General features: G+C 30.7%; 3 long non-coding RNA genes across 3 annotated transcripts; all 3 read right to left on the reverse strand.

Moving 5' to 3' along the window:
• Window positions 1-302: 302 nt before the first annotated feature.
• Window positions 303-5,982, reverse strand: LOC127086937 (uncharacterized). The gene is made up of 4 exons (XR_007789695.1): window positions 5,780-5,982; window positions 834-1,277; window positions 642-740; window positions 303-548 (listed from the first exon to the last, which is right to left on the reverse strand). It is a non-coding gene; the product is annotated as an uncharacterized LOC127086937 (long non-coding RNA).
• Window positions 2,581-3,785, reverse strand: LOC127086938 (uncharacterized). Its single transcript, XR_007789696.1, has 3 exons — window positions 3,098-3,785; window positions 2,906-3,004; window positions 2,581-2,812 (listed from the first exon to the last, which is right to left on the reverse strand). It is a non-coding gene; the product is annotated as an uncharacterized LOC127086938 (long non-coding RNA).
• A 3,218-nt stretch (window positions 5,983-9,200) lies between the features above and the next one.
• LOC127086943 (uncharacterized) lies at window positions 9,201-10,160 on the reverse strand. Its single transcript, XR_007789725.1, has 3 exons — window positions 9,941-10,160; window positions 9,512-9,655; window positions 9,201-9,345 (listed from the first exon to the last, which is right to left on the reverse strand). It is a non-coding gene; the product is annotated as an uncharacterized LOC127086943 (long non-coding RNA).
• Window positions 10,161-11,617: the final 1,457 nt, after the last annotated feature.

Raw genomic sequence — 11,617 nt, forward strand, 5'->3', positions numbered from 1 at the left:
ATATATCTCTGGGTGATATTGATACACCTCGTATAGACAAGGCAAAGTCCATGAAACTATCAGTATATCATCACCGGTGGGATCATTTAAATCGTATAAAATACCGAATTTCCAAATAGAATGCTTTTTTGGAAGCATTCTTTTTCTATTTTTTGCCTGAACTCACTGTCGAACCCGAATGGGATAGAGGTACCATTGAAACCCAGTTGGATATACTTGTTTTCGAAACTTTTTCACGTCACACTTTTTAATAGAGTTGAAAAAACATTCAACCCAACCTTGAAGAATTTGAATAGGCTCTGTATACAAGAAGCTTAGTAAGGACAATATATATGTTCATTATGTACTAAATATGATAATTTTAAATATACAACGTGATGAATTGGTAAGAATGAAACTTTAATAGATTTAGTATTTAAAACTACCTCCTCCTATAACTACTAACTTCATCACCTTTCCGCAGTATTTACTACGGTAGAACTCAAAGACTTGGTCGTAAAGATCATCATAACCGACTTCCCCCTCCACCCCCAAACTCTCTTTGTTTCCTACATGTTCATGAAAAGGTAATAAAAAATGAATAATAAGTATATACATTATACAATATAAAAATTTAATGGTGAAGAACAAAATACACATACCTATTAAAAACACTTTGTTATATTGGTGGCCTTGTTTTGATGAGTGGCATCTAAATTGATTAAGAATATATGCCGAATCATTTTGTCTTTCTTAAAATTCTGGAGTTAAATTAATTTGTTAGATAAACATATTAGTATTTTTGTTCATTCAAAAGAAAAAATTATATTTTATAAGATAAAAATGAAACATACCTGAGTGTACTGCATTCAATTCCGCCTTTAGAATGTCTTTTGAAAAAGTAGATAGAATTAAACCATCAGCAACCAACACTCAAGGAATCCTCAACCTCATAAACACATGTTCTTAACAACCTCAACAACCATGTTCAATTTCAACAACACCATAATCATAGAAAACATGGTTAACTCATGATTCATGGGAATATTTCATGAATAACTTATATTGTTATGATTTCATGTGATTAACCTCCATATCTTCAACAATAAAACACATCAAAATTAAACACATCAAAATTAAACACCCAAGTATCACAATTTAAACAACAACAACATGATATCAACACATAACATGGATGAGGAATATGAACACAACAAGTTCATAACAAATTCACACAAATCCTAACCCCCAAACATAGGTTATTTTCCACCAAAGGCTAAATCTATCTAAAAACTCACCTAGTAGAAGAATAAGAAGAAGTTGGTGAGGATGATGAGTAGAAAATGGTGATGATGAGCTTTTCCTTTTCTCCTCCAAGCCTTTCTTCCTTCTTTCCCTCTACTTCTTTCTTCTCTTTTCCTCTTCTCTACTCTTCCCTTTCTTCTTTTCTTTCTTTCTGATAACTCTTTCTCTCTTACTACCTACTCTTCTTATCCTTTTCTTTCTCTTTCTCTTACAACCACACAAATATATAACATATACTTATATATATATATAATATTAGGTAGTAACATAAAATATCTCAATTGATATTTCATCTTTCAGTACCAATTGACCAATTATTAATGCTACCAAAAATGTCCTCTCTTGTACTTATTAATATTGATTTGTCTCTTTTATTAATAATTAACATCTTCAGAGTTCACTGCTTACTCTATTGGTCCCAATTGACAACATTTAGAGCACATAAGAGCTCCAATTGATACAACTAACAAAAGATAGAGTACACCGGAACTCAAATGATCTCAACTGAGAACTAATTGAGCATCTAAGGGAATATGGGATATTACAGAAGAAAAAATGAAAAATCAAAGGGGATAAGTAAAGAGTGATAGACAAAAAAATATTAAAAAAATATTTTAAATTATTAAAAAGATGCATTTAAACATCTTTTCTTTTGTTTTTAAATTCAAATTTTCATTTTAAACAGTGTTTTAAAAACCAGCCGGTTCAAACGGTTGGACCAGGAACCGGAGATAAATATGGTTTGGTCAACCTTTCAAAATCGTTAATGGGTCAAAATCGGAGTAAAACAAAAAAAAAACGGATTGAACCCTCCAAAACCATTCGAACCAAATAGTCGGAGCCGATTTTTATATAACCGTACGGTTCAAAAAAAATCATCAAATTGATAATTTATAAAAAAAATTATAAATTATAATATGTCAATATCAAAACTTAACCTACATTCTCAATCACAAAAAAAATCCTATTTTTTTACAATCATATATCTCTGGGTGATATTGATACACCTCGTATAGACAAGGGAAAGTCCATGAAACTATCAGTATATCATCACCGGTGGGATCATTTAAACCGTATAAAATACCGAATTCCCAAATAGAATGCTTTTTTGGAAGCCTTCTTTTTCTATTTTTTGCCAGAACTCACTGTCGAACCTGAATTGGATAAAGGTACCATTGAAACCCAGTTGGATATACTTGTTTTCGAAACTTTTTCACGTCACACTTTTTAATAGAGTTGAAAAAACTTTCAACCCAACCTTGAAGAATTTGAATAGGCTCTGTATACAAGAAGCTTAGTAAGGACAATATATATGTTCATTATGTACTAAATATGATAATTTTAAATATACAACGTGATGAATCGGTAAGAATGAAACTTTAATAGATCTAGTATTTAAAACTACCGCCTCCTATAACTACTAACTTCATCACCTTTCCACAGTATTTACTACGGTAGAACTCAAAGACTTGGTCGTAAAGATCATCATAACTGACTTCCCCCTCTACCCTCAAACTCTCTTTGTTTCCTACATGTTCATGAAAAAGTAATAAAAAATGAATAATAAGTATATACATTATACAATATAAAAATTTAATGGTGAAGAACAAAATACACATACCTATTAAAAAAACTTTATTATATTGGTGGCCTTGTTTTGATGAGTGGCATCTAAATTGATTAAGAATATATGCCGAATCATTTTGTCTTTTATAAAATTCTGCAGTTACATTAATTTGTGAGATAAACATATTAATATTTTTGTTCATTCAAAAGAAAAAATTATATTTTATAAGCTAAAAATGAAACATACCTGAGTGTACTGCATTCAATTCTGCCTTTAGAATGTCTTTTGAAAAAGTAGATAGAATTAAACCATCAGCAACCAACACTCAAGGACTCCTCAACCTCATAAACACATGTTCTTAACAACCTCAACAACCATGTTCAATTACAACAACACCATAATCATAGAAAACATGGTTAACTCATGATTCATGGGAATATTTCATGAATAACTTATATTGTTATGAATTCATGTGATTACCCTCCATATCTTCAACAATAAAACACATCAAAATTAAACACCCAAGTATCACAATTTCAACAACAACAACATAATATCAACACATAGCATGGATGAGGAGTATGAACACAACAAGTTCATCACAAATTCACACAAATCCTAACCCCTAAACATAGGTTATTTTCCCCCAAAGGCTAAATATATCTAAGAACTCACCTAGTAGAAGAATAAGATGAAGTTGGTGAGGATGATGAGTAGAAAATGGTGATGATTAGCTTTTCCTTTTCTCCTCCATGCCTTTCTTCCTTCTTTCTCTCTTCTTCTTTCTTCTCTTTTCCTCTTCTCTACTCTTCCCTTTCTTCTTTTCTTTCTTTCTGATAACTCTTTCTCTCTTACTACCTACTCTTCTTATCCTTTTCTTTCTCTTTCTCTTACAACCACACAAATATATAACATATACTTTATATATATTATAATATTAGGTAGTAACAGAAAATATCTCAATTGATATACATCTTCCAATACCAATTGACCAATTATTAATGCTACCAAAAATGTCCTCTCTTGTACTTATTAATATTGGTGTGTGTCTTTTATTAATAATTAATATCTTCAGAGTTCACTGCTTACTCTATTGGTCCAATTGACAACATTTAGAGCATAAAGAAGCTCCAATTGTTACAACTAACAAAAGATAGAGTACACCGGAACTCAATTGATCTCAACTGACAACTAATTGAGCATCTAAGGGAATATGGGATATTACAGAAGAAGAAACGAAAAATCAAAGGGGATAAGCAAAGAGTGATAGACAAAAAAATATAAAAAAAAATATTTTAAATTATTAAAAAGATGCATTTAAACATCTTTTATTTATTTTTTAAATTCAAATTTTCATTTTAGATAGTGTTTTAAAAATCAGACCGAATCAGCAGGTTCAACCGGTTAGACCAGGAACCGGAGATAAATCTGGTTTGGTCAACCTTTCAAAATCGTTAATGGGTCAAAATCGGAGTAAAACAAAAAAAACAGATTGAACCTTCGAAAACCATTAGAACCAAATAATCGGAGCCGATTTTATAAAACCGTACGGTTCAAAAAAAATCATCAAATTGATAATTTTAAAAAAAAAATTATAAATTTTAATATGTCAATATCAAAACTTAACCTACATTCTCAATCACAAAAAAAATCCTATTTTTTTACAACTATATATCTCTGGGTGATATTGATACACCTCGTATAAACAAGGCAAAGTCCATGAAACTATCATATATCAACACCGGTGGGATCATTTAAACCGTATAAAATACCGAATTCCCAAATAGAATGCTTTTTTGGAAGCCTTCTTTTTCTATTTTTTGCCTGAACTCACTGTCGAACCCGAATTGGATAGAGGTACCATTGAAACCCAGTTGGATATTCTTGTTTCGAAACTTTTTCACGTCACACTTTTTAATAGAGTTGAAAAAACTTTCAACCCAACCTTGAAGAATTTGAATAGGCTCAGTATACAAGAAGCTTAGTAAGGACAATATATATGTTCATTATGTACTAAATATGATAATTTTAAATATACAACGTGATGAATTGGTAAGAATGAAACTTTAATAGATTTAGTATAAAAAACTACCTCCTCCTATAACTACTAACTTCATCACCTTTCTGCAGTATTTACTACGGTAGAACTCAAAGACTTGGTTGTAAAGATCATCAAAACCGACTTCCCCCTCCACCCTCAAACTCTCTTTGTTTCCTACATGTTCATGAAAAAGTAATAAAAAATGAATAATAAGTATATACATTATACAATATAAAAATTTAATGGTGAAGAACAAAATACACATACCTATTAAAAACACTTTATATATTGGTGGCCTTGTTTTGATGAGTGGCATCTAAATTGATTAAGAATATATGCCGAATCATTTTGTCTTTCATAAAATTCTGCAGTTACATTAATTTGCTAGATACGCATATTAGTATTTTTGTTCATTCAAATGAAAAAAATATATTTTATAAATTGAAAACGAAACATACCTGAGTGTACTGCATTCAATTCCGCCTTTAGAATGTCTTTTGAAAAAGTAGATAGAATTAAACCATCAACAACCAACACTCAGGGACTCCTCAACCTCATAAACACATGTTCTTAACAACCTCAACAACCATGTTCAATTACAACAACACCATAATCATAGAAAACATGGTTAACTCATGATTCATGGAAATATTTCATGAATAACTTATATTGTTATGAATTCATGTGATTAACCTCCATATCTTGAACAATAAAACACATCAAAATTAAACACCCAAGTATCACAATTTCAACAACAACAACATGATATCAACACATAGCATGGATGAGGAGTATGAACACAACAAGTTCATCACAAATTCACACAAATCCTAACCCCCAAACATAGGTTATTTTCCCCCAAAGGCTAAATATATCTAAGAACTCACCTAGTAGAAGAATAAGATGAAGTTGGTGAGGATGATGAGTAGAAAATGGTGATGATGAGCTTTTCCTTTTCTCCTCCAAGCCTTTCTTCCTTCTTTCTCTCTTCTTCTTTCTTCTCTTTTCCTCTTCTCTACTCTTCCCTTTCTTCTTTTCTTTCTTTCTGATAACTCTCTCTCTCTTACTACCTACTCTTCTTATCCTTTTCTTTCTCTTTCTCTTACAACCACACAAATATATAACATATACTTTATATATATTATAATATTAGGTAGTAACATAAAATATCTCAATTGATATTTCATCTTCCAGTACCAATTGACCAATTATTAATGCTACCAAAGATGTCCTCTCTTGTACCTTTTAATATTGGTCTGTCTATTTTATTAATAATTAACATCTTCAGAGTTCACTTCTTACTTTATTGGTCCCAATTGACAACATTTAGAGCACATAGGAGCTCCAATTGTTACAACTAACAAAAGATAGAGTACACCGGAACTCAATTGATCTCAACTGACAACTAATTGAGAATCTAAGGGAATATGGGATATTACAGAAGAAAAAACGAAAAATCAAAGGGGATAAGCAATGAGTGATAGACAAAAAAATATAAGAAAAATATTTTAAATTATTAAAAAGATGCATTTAAACATCTTTTATTTTATTTTTAAATTCAAATTTTCCCTTTAGACAGTGTTTTAAAAACCAGACCCAATCAGCCGGTTCAACCGGTTAGACCAGGAACCGGAGATAAATCTGGTTTGGTCAACCTTTCAAAATCGTTAATGGGTCAAAATCGGAGTAAAACAAAAAAAAACGGATTGAACCTTCCAAAACCATTCGAACCAAATAGTCGGAGCCGATTTTTATAAAACCGTACGGTTCAAAAAAAATCATCAAATTGATAATTTAAAAAAAAATTATAAATTTTAATATGTCAATATCAAAACTTAACCTACATTCTCAATCACAAAAAAAAATCCTATTTTTTTACAACCATATATCTCTGGGTGATATTGATACACCTCGTATAGACAAGGCAAAGTCCATGAAACTATCAGTATATCATCACCGGTGGGATCATTTAAATCGTATAAAATACCGAATTTCCAAATAGAATGCTTTTTTGGAAGCATTCTTTTTCTATTTTTTGCCTGAACTCACTGTCGAACCCGAATGGGATAGAGGTACCATTGAAACCCAGTTGGATATACTTGTTTTCGAAACTTTTTCACGTCACACTTTTTAATAGAGTTGAAAAAACATTCAACCCAACCTTGAAGAATTTGAATAGGCTCTGTATACAAGAAGCTTAGTAAGGACAATATATATGTTCATTATGTACTAAATATGATAATTTTAAATATACAACGTGATGAATTGGTAAGAATGAAACTTTAATAGATTTAGTATTTAAAACTACCTCCTCCTATAACTACTAACTTCATCACCTTTCCGCAGTATTTACTACGGTAGAACTCAAAGACTTGGTCGTAAAGATCATCATAACCGACTTCCCCCTCCACCCCCAAACTCTCTTTGTTTCCTACATGTTCATGAAAAGGTAATAAAAAATGAATAATAAGTATATACATTATACAATATAAAAATTTAATGGTGAAGAACAAAATACACATACCTATTAAAAACACTTTGTTATATTGGTGGCCTTGTTTTGATGAGTGGCATCTAAATTGATTAAGAATATATGCCGAATCATTTTGTCTTTCTTAAAATTCTGGAGTTAAATTAATTTGTTAGATAAACATATTAGTATTTTTGTTCATTCAAAAGAAAAAATTATATTTTATAAGATAAAAATGAAACATACCTGAGTGTACTGCATTCAATTCCGCCTTTAGAATGTCTTTTGAAAAAGTAGATAGAATTAAACCATCAGCAACCAACACTCAAGGAATCCTCAACCTCATAAACACATGTTCTTAACAACCTCAACAACCATGTTCAATTTCAACAACACCATAATCATAGAAAACATGGTTAACTCATGATTCATGGGAATATTTCACGAATAACTTATATTGTTATGATTTCATGTGATTAACCTCCATATCTTCAACAATAAAACACATCAAAATTAAACACATCAAAATTAAACACCCAAGTATCACAATTTAAACAACAACAACATGATATCAACACATAACATGGATGAGGAATATGAACACAACAAGTTCATAACAAATTCACACAAATCCTAACCCCCAAAAATAGGTTATTTTCCACCAAAGGCAAAATCTATCTAAAAACTCACCTAGTAGAAGAATAAGATGAAGTTGGTGAGGATGATGAGTAGAAAATGGTGATGATGAGCTTTTCCTTTTCTCCTCCAAGCCTTTCTTCCTTCTTTCCCTCTACTTCTTTCTTCTCTTTTCCTCTTCTCTACTCTTCCCTTTCTTCTTTTCTTTCTTTCTGATAACTCTTTCTCTCTTACTACCTACTCTTCTTATCCTTTTCTTTCTCTTTCTCTTACAACCACACAAATATATAACATATACTTTATATATATATATATATTATAATATTAGGTAGTAACATAAAATATCTCAATTGATATTTCATCTTTCAGTACCAATTGACCAATTATTAATACTACCAAAAATGTCCTCTCTTGTACTTATTAATATTGATTTGTCTCTTTTATTAATAATTAACATCTTCAGAGTTCACTGCTTACTCTATTGGTCCCAATTGACAACATTTAGAGCACATAAGAGCTCCAATTGATACAACTAACAAAAGATAGAGTACACCGGAACTCAAATGATCTCAACTGACAACTAATTGAGCATCTAAGGGAATATGGGATACTACAGAAGAAAAAATGAGAAATCAAAGGGGATAAGTAAAGAGTGATAGACAAAAAAATATTAAAAAAATATTTTAAATTATTAAAAAGATGCATTTAAACATCTTTTCTTTTGTTTTTAAATTCAAATTTTCATTTTAAACAGTGTTTTAAAAACCAGCTGGTTCAAACGGTTGGACCAGGAACCGGAGATAAATATGGTTTGGTCAACTTTTCAAAATCGTTAATGGGTCAAAATCGGAGTAAAACAAAAAAAAACGGATTGAACCCTCCAAAACCATTCGAACCAAATAGTCGGAGCCGATTTTTATATAACCGTACGGTTCAAAAAAAATCATCAAATTGATAATTTAAAAAAAAAATTATAAATTATAATATGTCAATATCAAAACTTAACCTACATTCTCAATCACAAAAAAAATCCTATTTTTTTACAATCATATATCTCTGGGTGATATTGATACACCTCGTATAGACAAGGGAAAGTCCATGAAACTATCAGTATATCATCACCAGTGGGATCATTTAAACCGTATAAAATACCGAATTCCCAAATAGAATGCTTTTTTGGAAGCCTTCTTTTTCTATTTTTTGCCAGAACTCACTGTCGAACCTGAATTGGATAAAGGTACCATTGAAACCCAGTTGGATATACTTGTTTTCGAAACTTTTTCACGTCACACTTTTTAATAGAGTTGAAAAAACTTTCAACCCAACCTTGAAGAATTTGAATAGGCTCTGTATACAAGAAGCTTAGTAAGGACAATATATATGTTCATTATGTACTAAATATGATAATTTTAAATATACAACATGATGAATCGGTAAGAATGAAACTTTAATAGATCTAGTATAAAAAGAAAAAAGAAAAAATTATATTTTATAAGCTAAAAATGAAACATACCTGAGTGTACTGCATTCAATTCTGCCTTTAGAATGTCTTTTGAAAAAGTAGATAGAATTAAACCATCAGCAACCAACACTCAAGGACTCCTCAACCTCATAAACACATGTTCTTAACAACCTCAACAACCATGTTCAATTACAACTACACCATAATCATAGAAAACATGGTTAACTCATGATTCATGGGAATATTTCATGAATAACTTATATTGTTATGAATTCATGTGATTACCCTCCATATCTTCAACAATAAAACACATCAAAATTAAACACCCAAGTATCACAATTTCAACAACAACAACATAATATCAACACATAGCATGGATGAGGAGTATGACCACAACAAGTTCATCACAAATTCACACAAATCCTACCCCCTAAACATAGGTTATTTTCCCCCAAAGGCTAAATCTATCTAAGAACTCACCTAGTAGAAGAATAAGATGAAGTTGGTGAGGATGATGAGTAGAAAATGGTGATGATTAGTTTTTCCTTTTCTCCTCCAAGCCTTTCTTCCTTCTTTCTCTCTTCTTCTTTCTTCTCTTTTCCTCTTCTCTACTCTTCCCTTTCTTCTTTTCTTTCTTTCTGATAACTCTTTTTCTCTTACTACCTACTCTTCTTATCCTTTTCTTTCTCTTTCTCTTACAACCACACAAATATATAACATATACTTTATATATATTATAATATTAGGTAGTAACAGAAAATATCTCAATTGATATTTCATCTTCCATTACCAATTGACCAATTATTAATGCTACCAAAAATGTCCTCTCTTGTACTTATTAATATTGGTCTGTCTCTTTTATTAATAATTAACATCTTCAGAGTTCACTGCTTACTTTATTGGTCCAAATTGACAACATTTAGAGCACATAGGAGCTCCAATTGTTACAACTAACAAAAGATAGAGTACACCGGAACTCAATTGATCTCAACTGACAACTAATTGAGAATCTAAGGGAATATGGGATATTACAGAAGAAAAAACGAAAAATCAAAGGGGATAAGCAACGAGTGATAGACAAAAAAATATAAAAAAAAATATTTTAAATTATTAAAAAGATGCATTTAAACATCTTTTATTTTATTTTTAAATTCAAATTTTCATTTTAGACAGTGTTTTAAAAACCAGACCGAATCAGCCGGTTCAACCGGTTAGACCAGGAACCGGAGATAAATCTGGTTTGGTCAACCTTTCAAAATCGTTAATGGGTCAAAATCGGAGTAAAACAAAAAAAACGGATTGAACCTTCCAAAACCATTCGAACCAAATAGTCGGAGCCGATATTTATAAAACCGTACGGTTCAAAAAAAATTCATCAAATTGATAATTTAAAAAAAAATTATAAATTTTAATATGTCAATATCAAAACTTAACCTACATTCTCAATCACAAAAAAAATCCTATTTTTTTACAACCATATATCTCTGGGTGATATTGATACACCTCGTATAGACAAGGCAAAGTCCATGAAACTATCAGTATATCATCACCGGTGGGATCATTTAAACCGTATAAAATACCGAATTCCCAAATAGAATGCTTTTTTAGAAGCATTCTTTTTCTATTTTTTGCCTGAACTCACTGTCGAACCCGAATTGGATAAAGGTACCATTGAAACCCAGTTGGATATACTTGTTTTCAAAACTTTTTCACGTCACACTTTTTAATAGAGTTGAAAAAACTTTCAACCCAACCTTGAAGAAGTTGAATAGGCTCTGTATACAAGAAGCTTAGTAAGGACAACATATATGTTCATTATGTACTAAATATGATAATTTTAAATATACAACGTGATGAATTGGTAAGAATGAAACTTTAATAGATTTAGTATTTAAAACTACCTCCTCCTATAACTGCTAACTTCATCACCTTTGCGTAGTATTTACTACGGTAGAACTCAAAGACTTGGTCGTAAAGATCATCATAACCGACTTCCCCCTCCACCCCAAACTCTCTTTGTTTCCTACATGTTCATGAAAAAGTAATAAAAAATGAATAATAAGTATATACATTATACAATAAAAATTTAATGGTGAAGAACAAAATACACATACCTATTAAAAACACTTTGTTATATTGGTGGCCTTGTTTTGATGA

This window comes from Lathyrus oleraceus, chromosome 5 (assembly GCF_024323335.1).
Source record: "Lathyrus oleraceus cultivar Zhongwan6 chromosome 5, CAAS_Psat_ZW6_1.0, whole genome shotgun sequence".
Classification (NCBI taxonomy): Eukaryota; Viridiplantae; Streptophyta; class Magnoliopsida; order Fabales; family Fabaceae; genus Lathyrus; species Lathyrus oleraceus.